Below are 18,666 nucleotides of genomic sequence, written 5' to 3'. Positions count from 1 at the left end.
ACCGGTTGCAAATACCCCCTTCTTAGGGAAGGTGATTGAGAGGGTTGTGGTGCAGCAATTGTAAGTACTCTTGGATGAAACAGATTATCTTGACCCATCCCAGTCTGGGTTCAGGCCTGGTTATAGGACTGAATTGGCCTTGGTCACCCTGTTGGATGACCTTTATCGGGAGAAGGACAGGGGGAGTGCGACCCTGTTACTTGATCTCTCAGAGGCTTTTGATACCATTGACCATGGTATGCTTCTGGGCCAACTTGGTGAGATGGGTATCGGAAGCACTGCTTTAGAGTGGTTCCGATCCTATCTCCAAGGTTGTTTTCACATAATAGCATTAGGTGATTGTCTTTTGGCCCCCTGGCAGTTGTGCTGTGGGGTGCCACAGGGTACCATCTTGTCCCCCATGCTGTTTAACATCTGTATAAAGCCGTGGGGAGCAGTCATCAGGAGCTTTGGGGTGAGGTGTCAGCAGTATGCTGATGATATCCTGCTCTATTTCTCTGTAACATCTGAATTGGGAGAGGCTGTGCAAGCCCTGGCTCGCTGCCTGGACTCAGTGGTGGGCTGGATGAGGGCCAATAAATGGAGTCTGAATCCTAGCAAGATGGAGGAGCTGTGGTGGGTGGTTCCGGAGTTCAGATAATTGGTCAGTTACCTGCTTTGGATGGGGTTGTACTCCCTCTGAAAGAGCAGGTCCATAGTCTGGGGGGTGCTCCCGGATCCATCTTTTTCACTAGAGGCCCAGGTGACCTCAGTGGCTAGGAGTGCCTTTTACCAACTTCAGCTGGTAAGACAGCTACGGCTGTTTCTGAACCTGGATAGCCTGACCACTGCTGTCCATGCACTGGTAACCTCCAGGCTGGATTACTGTAATGCGCTCTGTGTGGGGCTGCCCTTGAGGTTGGTCCAGAAGCTGCAGCTGGTGCAAAATGTGGCAGTGAGACTGCTCACTGGGGCAGGGTATCGCCAACATGTCACTCCGCTGATGAAAGAATTGCACTGGCTGCTCATTTGCTACCGGGCCAAGTTCAAGGTTCTGGTTTTGATGTAGAAAGCCCTGTATAGTTTGGGACTGGGATACCTGAAAGACCATCATCCCTTATATACCCAGTCGATCACTGCACTCTGCAGGTGAGGGCCTCCTGTAGATACCATCTTATCAGGAGGTCTGTTCCATACACATTGGACCTTTAGTGTGGTGGTACCTACCCTGTGGAATTCCCTCCCCTGAAATATTAGACAGGAGCCATCACTGTTATCTTTTTGGTGCCTATTAAAGACCTTCCTCTTTCAACAAACCTTTTAAGTTGAGACCTTATCCCTGTCTGCATCTGTGTTGGAATTGATTTTTAATATGTTTTTAAACCTTTTTTAAAAAAAGAGCAATATGTTTTTAAACCTGTTTTAAAAAACAGTATGTTTTTAACCTTTTTTTAAAAAAAGATGTCTTGGAAGCTTTTAAAAATGTTTTTAAGATGTTTTGTTTTAATGTATTTTAAAGTCTGTTTTTATGATGTTTTAATGAATTTTTAATGCTTTTGTTTGCCGCCCTGGGCTTCTGCTGGGAGGAAGGGTGGGATATAAATCAAATAATAAAGAGAGAGAGAGAGAGAGGGGGAGGGGGAGAGAGAGAGAGAGAGAGAGAGAGAGAGAGAGAGAGATCAAGGACAACGAAATACATTTTGCTGCCTGAAGTGGCAAATCCCCCCAATTCCCATGCACAGAAGGCAAACAGACTGGCAGTTGAATCCCATTTCAATACTGGTGATTGGACAGCATTCTTCACCACATCTGGAAGTAGCAGCCTAGTTCAGGTTTAGTAGAAATTTATGGTGCGGCTGCATTTGGAATATTGTGTAGAGTTCTGGTTGCCTCACCTCAAAAATAATATTTTAGAGTTGGAATAGGTTCAGAAAATGGCAAGCAGAATGATGAAGGGGATGGAGCGACTCCCCTATGAGGAAAGGTTGCAGCATTTGGGGCTTTTTAGTTTAGAGAAAAAGCAAGTCAGAGGTGACATGTGTTGGAAGTGGGGCAAAAACAACTCCTGTTTTGTTCTTTTGTTTATGTTTCAGAAGGGAGATAGTTAGGGTCCTCCAAATGGCTAGGCTTGGCTACCTTTACCTGTGATGCTCTGACTGACTTCCTTCCATCGCAGACTGATATGTCTTAGGGAGCTTATCTGCCACACCTCCTTCCTCCCTTTCCTCTCTTCTCTTCTTTGACTGTAAATGTGACCCCCTCCAAAAAAAACCCTGCATCCCACCCTTGAGAATTGCACCATTTTCTCTCCCCTTTGATAATTTTCTCATACAATTTTTCTCATTAACTGATGGAGAATAGTTGGGGGAAACTGGGAGAATTTTTTGGCACAAGACTAATAAAAAGCCCTCATAAATAGCATAATCTTTGCCAATTTCCTAAATAACAGAAGTTTCCCTCAGCAGAGTAGAGTCCAGATGACTTTGCACTTAATGACCATCCGGTATACCAGTTGTATTTCAAATGGGAGGAGTATCTTCAACAGAGCTTCAACTGAAGATCTTTAGGAATGTTGGCAATATATGACAGAAGGCATTCCTTCATAATACCAAGCTGCTTTGAGCTATTAAAGAAACATGAGAGACATGCTCACCATAAAGTCTCCTGTGTTCCTTGGAAAACAAAGACATTTTGGAAGACTGGCAACCCTGGAAAAAAATTGGTTGAAAAAATGAGGGGATGATGAAGAATTTGACCTTGGATGCATTCTACAAAAGGTTGAGCCCATTTAATATGATGCCCAAGTTGGGTTTGAAACTGTCTTTGGAGATGTTCAGGCCCAGATCACTTGTAATGGCATGGTGAGTATGTGAGATCAGTAACACAGCCCATGAAGGGCTCACTGTTGAGCTCAGTGAAGTACCCAGTCACCATATTCAAATGAAGTCTATACCAAAACATGCCCAGTTTTGGATTTTGGCCATTGACCTTTTGAGTTTAGTTCATTATATACATATTATACATGCCATATTGCAGGCTTGCATCCTAGAAAACTGAATCTCTTGTGAAGGGTGTTTCTAAATGTGTTTTGTAAGTGACGGATGTGGTGAATAAGTATAATTGATTCCAAAATCCAAAAATTATGAGTGGCAGAAAACTGTGATGCAAAACCAGTTGTCATGGAAGGTTTTTAAACAAAAACTATCTCTGCCCAACAATAATAAAAAGAATCTCCTAATTTGACAACTAAGACCAATGCCACCTAGTAACTAAATGTTATAATGATACACATCAGGCATAGCAGCGGTAAGCCGCTCACATTAGCCGGCATTCTTACATGCAATAACTTTCCTCCAACTTTTTGTTGAAGCTACAATCTCTGTGGGAAGCATTCACCTAGATGCACTCTAAGACAGCATGATTTGAAAATGGCAATCTAGATGAGACAGACTGGGGTCACAGGACTCTGCTCATAGAATTCTTACTTCTGGAATTTGTTTTTTGAAGACTAAGGCCACATTCACACCATACATTTATTCCACTATTATTACACTTTAAACAGTCATGGTTTCCCCAAAGAATCCTGGGAAATGTAGTTTGTGAAGGGTGCTGAGAGTTGTTAGGAGACCCCCTATTCCTCTCACAGAGCTACAGTTCCCAGAATTCTCTGGGAAGAGGGACTGACTATTAAACCACTCTGGCAGTGGTAGCTCTGTAAGGGGAACAGGTGCCTACTGACAACTCTCAGCACCCTTCACAAGCTACATTTCCCAGGATTCTTTGAGGGCAGCCATGTCTGTTTACAGTGGAATAAATGTACAGTATGAATGTGGCCTCCAACTGTAGCAGGCTTGCTTCTGAGTGTAGCCCTTTCCTTGTTCTATATCCCTGATAAGAATGATATTTAATTGCACCCTTAAAAGTGATTATTTTTCTACTGTTTTACAAGATAAGGATATATATGAGAATGCAGTCAGATGAAAACTTAATTATTGTGAATGAAGAAGAAATACCATTTCAAGGTGAGATTTCAGACTGTTGGTGACTCTCTGTTTCATGCTCTATTTTGAATCCTAATTCCTGAACTCCATTTTTAGAGTGCATAAGCAGCTGGAACCTAAAGTTGCTGCTATGATTCAGGGCCAAACTACTCATGAATGTTGTTACATTACACTATCAACATATTCAAGTAGCCTAAATAATGCCCAGAAGCACCCTCTGCTTGGGCCATCTTAGGAGAAGACCGCCAAAGTTCTTATGGAGCCAAGTAGGCATCTCCCTAAGCATGGTCATATTCTCTTTTAGAGCTTTCTTAAACTTCTCTGCAAGACTCATGGTCACCTGAATCAATCAGTACAGGATGGTCATAAGTTCAGGATAAAGTAACAGTAAAGAAAGTTTTGTTCTTGACATGCATACATTTGCAAATGTTTCAAGGTTCCTATTATTAATAATACATTTATTCATTTATTTATATACCACTTAATTACTAAAATGGCCTTTAAGCAGTTTACAAGTTTAAAAAACCCCAATTCTAAAACTATATATAGGCACAGTTTGAGCAACTCTACATTTGCGTTGTGGCTTAAATTCAAAGCTTCTTTCCATACACAAAGGGCTGCTCCCCTGGTCACCAGTCTTGTCTGGAGCACAGATACGAAATTGATCATGAGCTGAAATGACTGCATGACTCTGTATTTCATCTACCTGGGATCCTGATTTCTAATTAGCTTATTCTTTGTCCCTGGAAAGCATTTCCAAACATTAAGAGTGCAGTGGTAGTGGGTGCCAAGGTCTACACAGCCCTGTAAAAAACAAAAACAAAACAATTTTGTACTATATTGTATATAACAGAAACAAGCTGGCTCCCAGATTTTCCTTTGTGCTCTGTTAATTAGCAGGGTAAAAGCTGCGGGTTTTGTATGTGAACACGTGACTTGAAACTGAGTTAACTGATGAGTTAATCTCCCACTCACACACGAGCTCGGAAACCAATAATTCTAATGGAAACCCTGCTTTCTGAAAGACACGCTGCTCTAAATTTCCTTGGCAGACAAGATGGTACTATGCAACGTTACATGTGGTTAATGTTAGTCACATCCTTGATGTATCATAACACAAAGTCACAAAGGTAATGGGATGTGACACATGACAGCATGGCAAATCAGTCTGGGAAGTTTCTCCTGGAATGTATATGAAATGTAGGCATATTTCTACAGTGTTTACTGTGGCAACCATTCCCTGCTACAACTATTAGCTGTTAACTGGAGTTCTGTGCTGCATTGATTCAGCATTCGGGGTGGGGTGGGGGTTGTGTGGCAGTAGAAAGCGGCTTCCGTGCCCATTTGGAATATGTATTTTGGTTCCTTCCAGATGGCAAGATTAGGCAAAGCTTTGGACAGGAAAGACAGAATGAATTTAGGTAAAGGCTGTACTTTTGCATTGGCTTTCCATGGAAGGATGGGATGTACAACAAAAGACCTCAGTTGAGAATTTGACAGGCCAAGCAGACACACAAAGCCAATTCACAATTATATGCAGATGTGTAGATATACCCTGATGACAGCAAGCATGTAAACACAGCACAAAGAGTGATTACTCTAAAACATTTGCCTTCATTTTTATGTAGGTGCCATCAGTAAATGGAGGTATTATTAACACCCATATTCATTAACATCCCATCCAATTTAATTGCCTGTAGATGGCTCCTGCATGAGAGGGTCGCTAGGCACTGGAATTGAAGGGCAAGAGGGGCCTAGTCTTCCCTTCCTTTTCCCTGTTCCTTGTTTATATCTACTGTATTTTGGCAAAGGCTAGTCTTTCTTTCATTCTCTATGCAGCACTTAGTTTCATTTAAACATTATGTGAACGAATCAGTGATATTTATGATATATTATTCTTTTAAATCAGGAGGGGCCCTAGAGCTGCATTAGGCCCTTAGCCTAGTTTCATTAAGCCCTTCACCTAATTTCATGCCGGTGGGAAGCGAGGAAAAAAATAGGGGAAAGGTAGTTGAGAAAGAGAAAAATAATGACAAAAAGAGAGAGAAAATGGGCTAGTCCCATCCACCTTTAGATCCAACCCCACCCACTGCTAGCAAGCAGCCTCTGACAGATTATCCCCAAGGGAATAGGGTTCTTGGAAGAAAAAAGGCTGCCAATCCTCCTTTAAATCCTACCCTCCTTTGAAGTTTTCCTTCCTGTTTAATGCTAGTATTTTGTGTATTTGTTTATTTCATTAATTAATAACTTTCAAGAGCTCTATTTAGAAGGCTTGTTGAAAGAGGAACGTCTTTAGAAGGTGCTGAAAATACAATAAAGAAGGTGCCTGTCTGATATAGAGAGCCAGTGTGGCATAGTGGTAAGGTGTTGGACTACGACCTGGGAGACCAGGTTTCGAATCCCCACACAGCCATGAAGCGCAATGGGTGGCCTTGGGCCAGTCACTGCCTCTCAGCCTCATGAAAACCCTATTCATAGGGTCACCATAAGGCGGAATCGACTTGAAGGCAGTACATTTACATTTTACTGTCTGATATATAATGGCAAAAGAATTCCAAAGAGAGGATGCCCCCTGCTGCAGAATGCACTGATGGGTTGGTTATGTTGCAGTGACCCAGTCTGGAGGTTACCAGCACATGGATGACAGTGACCAGGCTATTCTGACCCTGATTCAGAAAGGCCGCAGCTGATAAAAGGCTCTCCCAGCCACTGAGGACACCTGGGCCTGGTGGATCCAGGTGCACCCCCAGGCTGTGTACCCACTTGCTCAATATCTCTGTTCATTCTCTCTCCCCTCCTGCATGATTACCATAGATGAGCAGGACAGTGAGGACATTCTTGCAGTCCCATGTTGGAAGCAGAATATCTGCAGCGAGGAGCCTGCTGTATTATAGTAGGCTTTCTACACGGTTTGGAATCATGGCTTTTACAGTGTGCGGGGAGCCCACTTCACTACCAGACTCCCTACTCTAAACATTCATCCTCCAACATATGGGGGCTTCAGGAATGGCAATGGCAGTGGTGCAGTGGTAAATTCAGAAGTGTGGGGTCCCTTCATGATGGTCACAGCGACACACTCCTCACAGAGCACACCCCCTTCTACGAATATAGAATAATCTGGCCAGGCTTGAATGCTGCTTTCTGCTTCTCTATCACTGTCACCATGTGATATTCCTTTCTTACTGTCAGAAATATTGTTTGAATTACTGAATTCCGTGTCTACATGTTTATGTGCTGCTGCTACAGAACTGCTTGATGATGCAGATGAGATGCTATCATCAGGACGCAGTGTCTTCTGCAATTACAGAATTCTCCCTACCCATAGCTTGGCTTTTTGAAGTAGGAATTAATATGAACTCCTTTCACTCTGTTTGGCTCCAATCAGCAGGAAAGGATAAGGAAGCATGTGAGAAGACTCTTCTCAATGGCTAACACATTCCCCTTTCATGCTGATTGACTCATAGGAAGTTGGAGACATAGGGACAGTAGTGTCGTGGCAAATTCAGAAGTGCAGGGTCCCTTCATGTTAATCACAGCCATGTCCCCTGCCCAATTTTTTTGCTGTGAGTTGAGGATGAGATCCTTGATAATGCCTAGGAATCAACAAGCATGAAAGAGGAGAGTGTTAACTACTGAGAAGAGTCTTCTCAGTGTTTGACTCACCTCCTTTCACTCTGATTTGCTCCAATTTGCAGGAAAGGACAAGGAAGCATGTTAGAAGACTCTTCTCAGTGGCTAACACACTCCCCTTTCATGCTGATTGGCTTGTAGGATACTGGAGACATTGGGACCCTGCTGGGACCCTGGACCCAAAAAAGTGCTCATGGGGACTTTTTGATGTCCTCATGGTTAGTTAAGGCCAACCAGGGTGAGCTTTGAGGGCTATTGGCTAGGGCCAATTATGCCTTTTTTTTTGGAAGAGGGCAGAACACTATTATTTATTAGGTTTATATTCCACCCTTCCTCCCAGTAGGAGCCCAGGGCGGCAAACAAAAGCACTAAAAACACTCTAAAATATTATAAAAACAGACTTTAAAATATATTACAGCAAAACATCCTTAAAAACATATTAAAACAAAACATCTTTAAAAAATATCTTTGTTTTTATAAAAAGAAAAAAAAAGCTTTAAAAACATATTAAAAAGTAATTCCAACACAGACACAGATTGGGATGAGGTCTCTACTTAAAACTACCTCTAGTTCAAAAGGTGATTATGCATCTACTCCTTAAAACATTACCATTATGAAAAGATAGGCCAGCCAACTTTAGACTAGTATCCAACTTTGTTGGGGAAGGTGACTGAATATATGGTAGCAGATAAATTTCAACCATTTCTAGATGACCCTTTCGTCTCTTGCCTTTTCCAGTTTGGTTTGGAATTGAAACTGATCTAGTTACAGGGCTGAGATTATGTTACTAGTCTCAGTCGATGCTCTGTGTCTGGAGGCTGACAGAAAGAATATCTCCCTGAAAATTCTGTTACACTTTTTGCCAACTTTTGGCACCATAGACCTGGGGTAGCCAATGCAGTGCCCTCTAGATGTTGTTGAACTACAGCTCCCACAATCCCTGACCATTAGCCATGCTGCCTGGGGCTGCTGGAAGTTGAATATAACATCAGGAGGGCACCATGTTAGCTAGCCCTACTGTAAACCATACAATTATTTAGATTCACTTTGACATCAGATCATGGTGTTTAAAGCAGGTATGCGATAGTTTAAATAATTTGTATCTGTCTGCATACAGAATATGGTCATTAGTGAACCCATTTCATCACCATAGCAACTGACCCAGGGTGTCCTTTGAGGCTCAGTGTTATTACCAAATGCTGTTTAACATTTATATGAAATTGCTGATGACATCCAGTTCTGTCTTTTTGTATCTCTGCATCTGGAATCTATGGTGAGTAGGACTTGAGGCTCTGGACTGACTTCCTTACAAAGATCAGCTCCTCCCTTATAGAGCATTCAGACCTTGTGTCCACTATAGATGTATATTTTATTGCATTTAACTGTAATTTTATATATTTATGCTAAACCGCCTCGATCTTGGAAAGGTAGCATATGGTTAATGCATGCATTTGTGCATTTATTGCAATAGAATAAGCTAGAGTCACTCTGGTGGAGTGCAGGCAAGGACTCTTTGACTAGGGAAAGGAATCTTTGACCGTGAGCAAGTTTAAACATGATGGCTGCAATGCTGATGATGGTTGCAATGTTGGTGACATTAAAAAGCACTCACCTATGTTGGTGCTTCATTTAGTGTTCTCTGATCTCAGCCCATACATATGGAGCAAGCACATGCCAACATCGTATGTTACTGCAGCCACTGCATTGTTTTACCAGTCTGTGTGGAGTATCTTGTCCAAAGTCTTTTAAATGCTACACCCATGTGTAGGACAGGTGTGAGGAACTTTTTCAGCCCAAGGGTCGCATTCATTTCTGGGCAACCTTTGCAGGGCAACATGCAATCAATGCGTATGGCCAGAGGCAAAAGTGGATAGAACAGTGGATGTGAATTTTTTGTTTGTACAGTAGACTAGTTGCTACCCATACTCACATGCCAAAAGAAGCAAGGACACTTTCCAGCCAGGTGTGAAGCAAGGCCAATGAGGGGTGTAGCCTGGGAAGAATTCTGAAGGGCATAGAGAGAGTCAGAGACATTTGGCCCCCAAGCCTGAGATCCCCAACCCCTGATGTAGAGTGTTGAGTCTGGTAAGGGTGTTTTGGTGATTTCCACATATGGACCATCATAGCAACTGGCCTTACGCAGTAACAGATGGTGTAGAGGGCCATCACAACTCATCTGACCTCCAGTCAGGTGCATTGCTGCTGCTTACTGGGAGGTACAGGGGGACGGGTGAGGTGATGGCAAAATCAATCTGGCACTTCTGTTGATGCATTTATACCACACTGGTCTAACTGCTACCTCACCCTTCCCCCTCCCATTAAGAAACCATGATGCGACTGACTGGAGGATGGGTGAGCATTGCTTTTTGGTGCTGCTTATACTGAGTCAGGCCATGGGTCCATCTAGCTCAGTATCGCCTACAATGATTGGCAGTGGCTGTCTAAGGTTATAGATAGGGGTGTTTTTTTGGTCCTACATGGAGATCCCAGGGATTGAACCTGGGACCTTCTGCATGGAGGGCAGGTGCTCCACCACTGAGCTATGGCATATTTCAACCTGCCGTCTGAAGCAAAAGTCAATCCCAGTAAATTCTTAGCAGTACCTTGGCTATTTGAATTCAGGTGATATTTTAAGAAATGTATGGCTGTTTTATTTTTGTCTCAGTTTGCATTTCTATGAATTATTTCCAGCCCAAGCCCCCATATGGAAGCAGAAAAATCATTATAAGAATGAAAATAAGATGGTTTGTATCACCTGCTTGACTTGTTTTGTCCTCTGCCTTCAGGCTTTAAAAACCACTTCCCATATTTTTTCCTTTCTTTAAAAATAACGTACATCAGTTTAATTTATTCCAGGTCCTGACAGAAGGATCAGATTTTAAGGGATTTAATGTTGCATTTTCAAATCCAATTTTACAGTCTTCAACATTTTCAGAAGTGGCAGAATTTTGGTAGGATATCTTTTAAAGGTGGAGAACTTTAGAGAACACTGATGTTGTTGAACATTATACCTTCATTAAACAACTACTACAACAGCCTGGTGTCATCAAAGTCTAGTTTTATAAGTCACTGTAAGAAGAGCTTTACTGCTAAAGGAAAATATGTAAGGTTTTAAGGGATAACATGTCTATGGGCCATAAAAGGGCTAAGTAGATGGGCTCCCTTTTCAAATCACTAGAGAACGGAATAGTTCTTTGGAACTCTAGAAATGTTCTTTCCAATGGGATACATTCCATCAAATGTACAAGATAACAATAAGTCACAGGTCCATTGGGATCTGCACGACTTTCATTGGTTTTAAACAGGTGGAGAATTACTCTGCATTATACATTATATGCACTACTCTTATTGCCCCAAGAAACAGCAGCAGCAGCAGCAGTACAAAAGACACTGTAGTCTCCTACCATTTTGAAAAACAAAATGTCTTTGTATGGATCTGCGATAGTCCGTTAATATGTATAAGTCTTTATGTGATGTTGTAGCTGCCAAGTAGTGAATCTGTACATGTGCACTGGCTCATTGATCTTTGGGTGTTCACTTCTTTTTAAACTCACTGAACAATAAAAAAAAGGAATAATGAGTAAATTGGCTGCTAATTTTTTTCAGGAAAGTTAGGGATAGTTTATTTTCTAATTACTGATTAGTCTTCTGTAATGCTTCAGTAAATGTGAAATTGTGAATGGCTTGGAGAGAAACATGTAGGTTCTATATTTGACACTTATTTATATGTTCGGGTGTTGGTGTTGCTGTTTGCTCAGGAATTCTATCCTAAAAACATTGATTCTTATTTCCATAGAAGAATCAGTTTTTTTGGGAGGCTACTCGCTGTAGGACTATAAAGATCACCATACACTCCTTCAAATGTAAACTTCCACAAGACAAAAGAGGACCAACAGTTGTTTCCTTTCCACAAGGTACCTCTCCCCCAAAATGTATGGACAATTTTAAATCACAAATTCTAGCATATCTGTGGCATGATATACCTATTAGGCCAGATCATCATGGATTTTACATTTTGTGCCAAGAACCATTCTCAATCAAAAAAGTTTTTTCCCTTATGGTCCACCTCATCATCAGAATCATGAATCCTTTCCAGGATGCCACATTTGGAATGAGGCCAGGAATTTAATGGACATGGAAAGTGAGCTGCCTTCAACCTTAGAAATGGTCTCTCTAGGTCAGGAGTCTGATACATTAGTGAGGTAATATCAGTGGAAGTTGCAATGAAACTATACTTGCTCACTCGGTACCAAAATGATGGCATTTGTGAGACCATGCTCCAAGTATCTACAACCATTGTTAAACTCTTTTAAAAAAAGTTTGATATACATACATATAGAATCTAACATTCTTTCTCCAAGCATGGGGGAATAACAGAGCCATCTACCTGACTGTGAATAGAGTGATAGCATATTGTGTTGGAGGGGACCTTCTTTGTTATATTGTCTTCCTGTTGGAAGGTATGTGGAATGTAAAAGCTCAAGCTCCTTTTAACAGCGCATGGTCAAAAATAAGCCAGATACATGATACTGAAGCTGCTCTTGTGCTACCCATTTAAGTTATGTATCAAGTCTAAATTTAATCAAGGCCACATTTTATTTATACATTTCATGCATTAAACTCATTTAAACTTCTAGTCAGATTTCATTAGGGGAAATACTACCGCGCACATCGTGCGGTAGTAAAGCTAATGTGCTTCAGGAATTTGAAAGGATTTAGAGATCGGAGGGTCTGATTTCAAAAAAAAAAACCTTTTCTCCTTTAACTTTGTGCTTGTAGACGGCCTGTGTGCTGTGCCCGATTTGTTTCCTAGGACACTAATACAGTCAGCATGCGCTCTACAAATGTGTAAACACAGACATTCCCTCTAATCAGTGAGTTTGGTGTCTTAAGGCAAGATTATGTTTTTTTAGGAAATGCAATTTATGTTCGGGATTAAATTTCTCCTGCCGACTGATAACGTCTGAGGTTGAGTGAGATGATAAGTATTGTGTCCTGGTTCCTTGTCATAATTGTTAAACCTTCAGCCACCAGTCTATTATTTTATGTGAGTTTATTTTGGTGATGGAAGTGACGAGCTAGCTGTCAGTGATATAAAATATTCTAGTTCTCCACATTGTGAGAAATAATGCAAGGGCAGGAACAGAAAAAAATGCCAAAGAATAATTCCAAATGGCATGGATATATTAAATCCTATTAACAGCATTCAGGAAACTCAAAGCTGAGTGTTATCCTTTAGATCAGGGATAGCCAATGTGATGCACTCCAAATGTTGTGGACTACCATCATCCTTCACCATTCACCATGCTCACTCGGTCTGATGGCAGATATGGTCCAAAACATCTGTAGGGCAGCATGTGGGCTATCCATGCTTTAGATACTACTATTTTAAAAAATTGGGAGAAATATGATTTTTGGTGCAATATTAAATATGAAAATGCAGATTTTTTAAAAAGATTGTATCAGTGCAGGCTACTTGGATCACCTTTTAAAGGATTGAGATTGCAGTGGAAATGGATAGAGCTAGGAAAATTCTTTCCATGAAGTCCCTTTGTATGTCACTGTTCTATGTCGGGGAGGTCTTTGCACAAAACTCCTTTCAAGATTGCCAATTCCAGCCAGCCTTCTGGCTGATCTGGTATAGAACAGCAACTCCACTGAAGATTTCTAAAAGAAATTTGTATGGATGGATCATGGATGCTAATTCCCTTTCCCCTTCATTGTGCATCTATCTCTTCCAGAGCTGTATATCCTTATAGGGTTGGGCACTTAGAACACTCAACATTATCAAAAAAGACTGATTAAGATTTTGGTCTAAGACTCAGCTTCACTAGGTCTAGAGTCATGTTACAAGCAGAACAATGCATGGCTTTAGAAAGGTGAAACAAATCTAGGAGAGGAAGAAAAAGTAAATTGTGCTCCCTCTTAATTTCCTTGCTTAGAATACACAGAGCTTACCTCTTTTCACACCAAGAGACATCTGTGTGTTGGCACATCTGGAGCATACTCACATCTCTTCAGGTGGAAATGCATGCTTGACTTTTGAAAGAGGTGTCATGGATATGCAACACCAACATTAAAAAGTCTACTCATAGGTTGGAGTTCTTATGAGTTGAAACAATGCCCTAAGACTGCTGGTGAATGCAGCTCCAACTGATGTAAGTCAGGAATGAACCTCTGGAGGCACTAGAAACTCCTGCACATACCTTGTCTCGAATACTGTTTTATTTAAAAAATAAAATGACAGTACCAAGATATAGTGCAGTGGTGGGGAACCTGTGGCCCCCCAGATGTCATTATACTGCATCTCTCATTAGCCCCAGTCAACATGACCAATGGTCAGGCATGATGGGGCTTGTTGTGTAGAACATCTGGAGGGCCATAGTTCCCCCTCCCTTATGTGTGCAGCTGTGCACACTGTGGAATGGTGGTACCAAGATGTACCATGTGACACAAGTATTCATAGAAGCATCTATGGACACTGTTAAAGATGCTCAACTGTGGGCCAGGCCCACCACTGCTGTCACATCTGCTGTCAGAAATGGTAATACTCTCTTCTCAACTCCAGATGAAGGTTGACATGACCATAACACCATCACTTCCATATCTTGTGTATGACAGCTATGTAACGATAGGGCCCTCTCAGGAGGGTTTAGAAGGGAGACTGGAAGCACCCATTAGGGTGTTTTTTTGTCGCTGTCATTAGCACAATTCTTTGTATTGAGGTTTCAGTAAGAAGGAAAGTTGGGAGCTTCGTATACATAATGAAGAAGAGGTGGCTGGTTTATAGCATAAACCTCTCTTTGCACAGCTCTAGCTAAAATGGTCCCCTAGAAGCACAGATGTGAATTAAGACGTGTCCTTTTGAATTTGCAACCTTCTTAAATTGCCCTTTGTGCAGAACAAAGAGATGAGCCTTTAAGATAAATTCAGTCTTCTGACTTTTGTATATCTTCACAAAGGAACTTAGACAGGCCTACTAACTTTTTCCTTAGGTCAAAGCTAAGTTAACATGATTTCAAATGCAACCTTAATTTCTGAATGCTTTGGGACAGGAAGTAACTTATTTGAAGTTTGACCTCAGCTTGGTTGGAAGATTAGTGAATTTTTGCAAGCTATTCAGTGAACCTGTCTCATCTTTGGAGTTAGTAATGAAACCTGATACCAGAGAAGTTTCTGGCTTTGTGTTTTGTAATAAAAGCCTTGCACGTTTTTAATATGCTATATTTCAGATTTTACAATAGTGAAATATTTATGTGATAATGTATTTTTCCCCACTAGGTGTCAGCAAAGGTTATGACAACGAATCTGGAAATTTTGTAAAAGAGAAACAGGAATATTTTAATTCATGGAATAATTGCTAAATGGTAATCTGCCCCCTATTTGATCGAAATGAATGTAAAAATGCACTCAGGAATCCAGTGAAACACACTGTTCTGAGGTTTCAAGGTATTTTTACAACTGGTAGTCAGGAACAACTTTTAGCCTGCAATGTGTGTTGTGAAAAATGTTCATGTAAGTTTGAAAGAGTTTGAAAAAATTGTAGCACATTCCTGGGGCCTTGCTGATATTGACATGGAGATCCTCCACACTGTGTGAATAACCAATGTGAGGAGTGCCTTTCAAATTGGATGGACCCTGCTGTTACATGGAAACATGACTAGTGGCTTTTCCATGGCTTGTATAACTTCTGAATCAGCACACAGTTTCTCCTAACCAACGATAGCAGATGGTGTTGTGGGGCTATGCCGCACACCTGACCTCCCTCCAGCTGAGTCACTGCTGCATACCAGGATAGAGAATGTTGAGGTGGCAGCCCCAGACTTTCCTTCTTAAACCACACCCCTCCATCTTGGCTCCTTCCCTAACTAAAACAAATTTTGACTGATGTGACAACCCCTTATTGTCAAGGAAAAACAACACAAACTGTAATATTCCATTAGGTGCCTTTTTAAGGTTTTCATCAGCAGTATAGGTATAACTTAATTGGCAATCCTATGCACATTTATTTGGAATACCAAAACTCAAGAATAGAGAAAATGTGGAGTTTCTAGAATAGCTTTTTGACGGGTGTTCATAGTTGTCCCACACAAAAATTCACTCCTGGTTAGCCAGTTTTCTTCATTTCAGCAGCATAATTTCATGCCAGAGGGGGAATCATTTTGTTAATCCTATTGTTGCCGTATTGGGAGTAAAAGAATTTCGAATGGAGTAATCCCTTTTAACTTCAATGGGAATGTTCTGGACTAGGAAATATAAGGCTTCTCTCTCAATAGGTTGCAATTCTAGCCCCACCTACCTGGGAGTAAGATCCACTGAATTCAATAGGACTTACTTCTGAATAGACATGGTTAGGATGGTGCTATAAAATCCAACCAGGGAAGCTTAATTGGTTTGTGGATCAAGTCAAGTGAAGTGGATTGGTACCCACACACCCACAAATTTTCCAAGAGTTCGAACATGACTGAATTGTGTAGAGTCAGCTCTCACCTGCAGATATTTATGTCCACGAAACCACTCTGCTCCAATTCATGGTATTATGCAACAGTAACTTGTTAAAAGACTTTCCTCATCAGGTATTGATAAGCATGCATGCTTTTGAGTTTGAAGAGAGATGCTTTGTCAGAAGAAGAACCATTGCAGCATTCATAGAATAAGGATTAAGGAGCAAAATAAATATTTTAACCACTTTTTTCCGGGGGGAAGGCCCTTTAAAGACTGCAATATATTGGTTGTTCACCAGATTGTCAGCCAGTTTAATGAGACATTAAACATCTTCCAAGTTTTTTTTTTTTAAAAAAATCAATAAAAATGTTTTCTTGATATTACCAGCAAAGTTAAAGCGGAAGATAATTATCAAAGCACTGAGGAAATAACCTGGCTAAACAGTTAACTTGTTTTTCTAAAGCCAGATTGTTAGGTGTGCAGCTTCTCTGCTTTAAAATAGTTTAAATGTAAATGTACTGCCTTCAAGTCGATTCTGACTTATGACGACCCTACGAATAGGGTTTTCATGAGGCTGAGAGGCAGTGACTGGCCCAAGGTCACCCAGTCAGCTTCATAGCTATGTGGGGATTGGAACCCTGGTCTCCCAGGTCATAGTCCAACACCTTAACCACTTAAGGCAATTTTTTTCTTGAAACTTCTCTCTCTCCTTTTGAGGGGGGTGGGGAATTCTACTATACAAACAGACTACAAAGCTGTTTAAATTAAATACAGGTTTAATTTAACTTAAAGAAAATGATTTCTAAAAATCTCCAAAGAGGGAGAACGTAGATAATCTAAGCAGGAATTTTAGAAATCACTGGCAATGATTGCTCCCTAACTGGTTTTTCTTTCCCACTCCTCCCCCACATTGCCACCATTTCAAATGTGCTTGTCACCCTCAAGTCAATGTATCTGCATGAAAAAGCAGGGTTTTTCTTTAAATTGCTTGCTCTGCTTATAAGAACAATTTGATCCATCCTGAGCTGCTGCTCCTCCTGCCACTGCCACTTAGTCTTTAGATCCATGTTGTTTGCTGCCGCCAAGCACCATGGCCTGCCTGGAGGAGGGACAGGCATTGAGCAGACTGACTAGCATGCAGTGCCTGCTCTTTTGAACTGAAGCAATTTAGCTCCTCTGCACGGCTGCCAACCACCATCAAATTACCCAACATGCAATGTCCTGACTGGACATTGCATGTTGGGTAATTTTACAGTGGGCGGCTGCTGCAAAGAGGAGCCAAATTGCTCCAATTCAAAATGCTCACCTATCTGCCCCATGCATTCAGTCCAGGCTGCTGGTGGGGAAGAGGGAGCCCAGTCAGTGGGAGCTATGTGGCTGGGTAGGCTGGTGGGCCCCTCAGAGCTTGTCCAGTGTCCCCCTGGGGGCCCCCTGCCGCTGGCCCTGGTGGCAGTGAGGTTGGTGTGGTCACTCTGGGTCATCGAATCTGATCCATAGTGATCTGTGACTGTCAGAACCTGCTGAGGCTCAAAAACATACAGATGGGCCCAATTTGGCTCAGACCTCAGCCAAATGTAGCACAAAGCCTTAATGAACACACATCTGTGCTTCCCACCTATCATGGCCACAGCTCCAGATAACAGGCTATATTTCTACTAACAAATTTGAAAAATCTGCATACATTGTTTAGGTCCAAATCACACACTGCAAGAGACCATGCTACAGACACAGTGACACTCTTTTTGTTTGGTCCATGAATCTCATACAGTAGTGTCTTATGTACCTGCTGTGGATGTTATCTACAGCCTAAGGCTGCTTTATTCTGTTATTCTGATGATTTCTTACCTGGTAATTTGCGCATTATATTTGATCTTTCACACGACGCACAAGCTAGCTCCAGACTTCTAGTGGAATGTAGTGGAAGGTTAGTGCTAATTTCCATGATAAATGATACTAGAAATAATCTGTTAGCAAGGCTGGGAACCTGGAAGATTACCGGAGTTTTTTGCTAGCTGCAGCCACTCATGTGACAGGCATCCCAGCATGCAGTGCATTCCTGCCCTTTAGTCACACCGATTTTTTTTTTTTTTGCCTGGTGAACTTTGTACTGGTTTTCCAGAATCGGCACAGATAGTAGCAGCATTTCCCACACACACACCTGTCTTGATACAACTAAAACAATTTAAAAAGTCAGATCCTAAAGAGAGAGGGCTTGCATGGCAATGGGATGAGGTCTTAGACCTCCTACACAGTGGGGAACAGTGTGCATGGGTGAGGTACGAAATCAAGCCGTGTGAAAGACAGTTGTGCAAAATGCCGGCATATCGGCTGAAAAAGCTGCTGTTCCTCAGTGCAACAGGTACTGTGGCGTGAAAGGGATTTTAGAAATCGGGACAGAAGCGCTACCTTTTTATTTGTTAAACTAATACAATTGGCCCGATGTGTGAAAGCAGCCTAAGAAATACAGCCTCTTTCAGCAGGTCTCTAATAAAATATATCTGCAAATAAATATATCTCCAGTAGACAGATCTCCAGAAAAGCAGGGTCAGGAAACACAGGAGTGCATACGAACTTGAAACATCAAAATATTTTGGTATATGGAAGGATCAGG

The 18,666-nt window shown here is 41.5% G+C and overlaps 1 long non-coding RNA gene across 1 annotated transcript; it reads right to left on the bottom strand.

Moving 5' to 3' along the window:
* Positions 1 to 1,448: 1,448 nt before the first annotated feature.
* LOC133389959 (uncharacterized) lies at positions 1,449 to 18,076 on the bottom strand. Its single transcript, XR_009764237.1, has 4 exons — positions 17,901 to 18,076; positions 4,687 to 4,784; positions 2,633 to 2,687; positions 1,449 to 1,555 (listed from the first exon to the last, which is right to left on the bottom strand). It is a non-coding gene; the product is annotated as an uncharacterized LOC133389959 (long non-coding RNA).
* Positions 18,077 to 18,666: the final 590 nt, after the last annotated feature.

Source organism: Rhineura floridana, chromosome 8, assembly GCF_030035675.1.
Source record: "Rhineura floridana isolate rRhiFlo1 chromosome 8, rRhiFlo1.hap2, whole genome shotgun sequence".
Taxonomy (NCBI): Eukaryota; Metazoa; Chordata; class Lepidosauria; order Squamata; family Rhineuridae; genus Rhineura; species Rhineura floridana.
The sequence above is the reverse complement of the archived record's forward strand: the minus strand, read 5'-3'. Positions and strand labels throughout refer to the sequence as shown.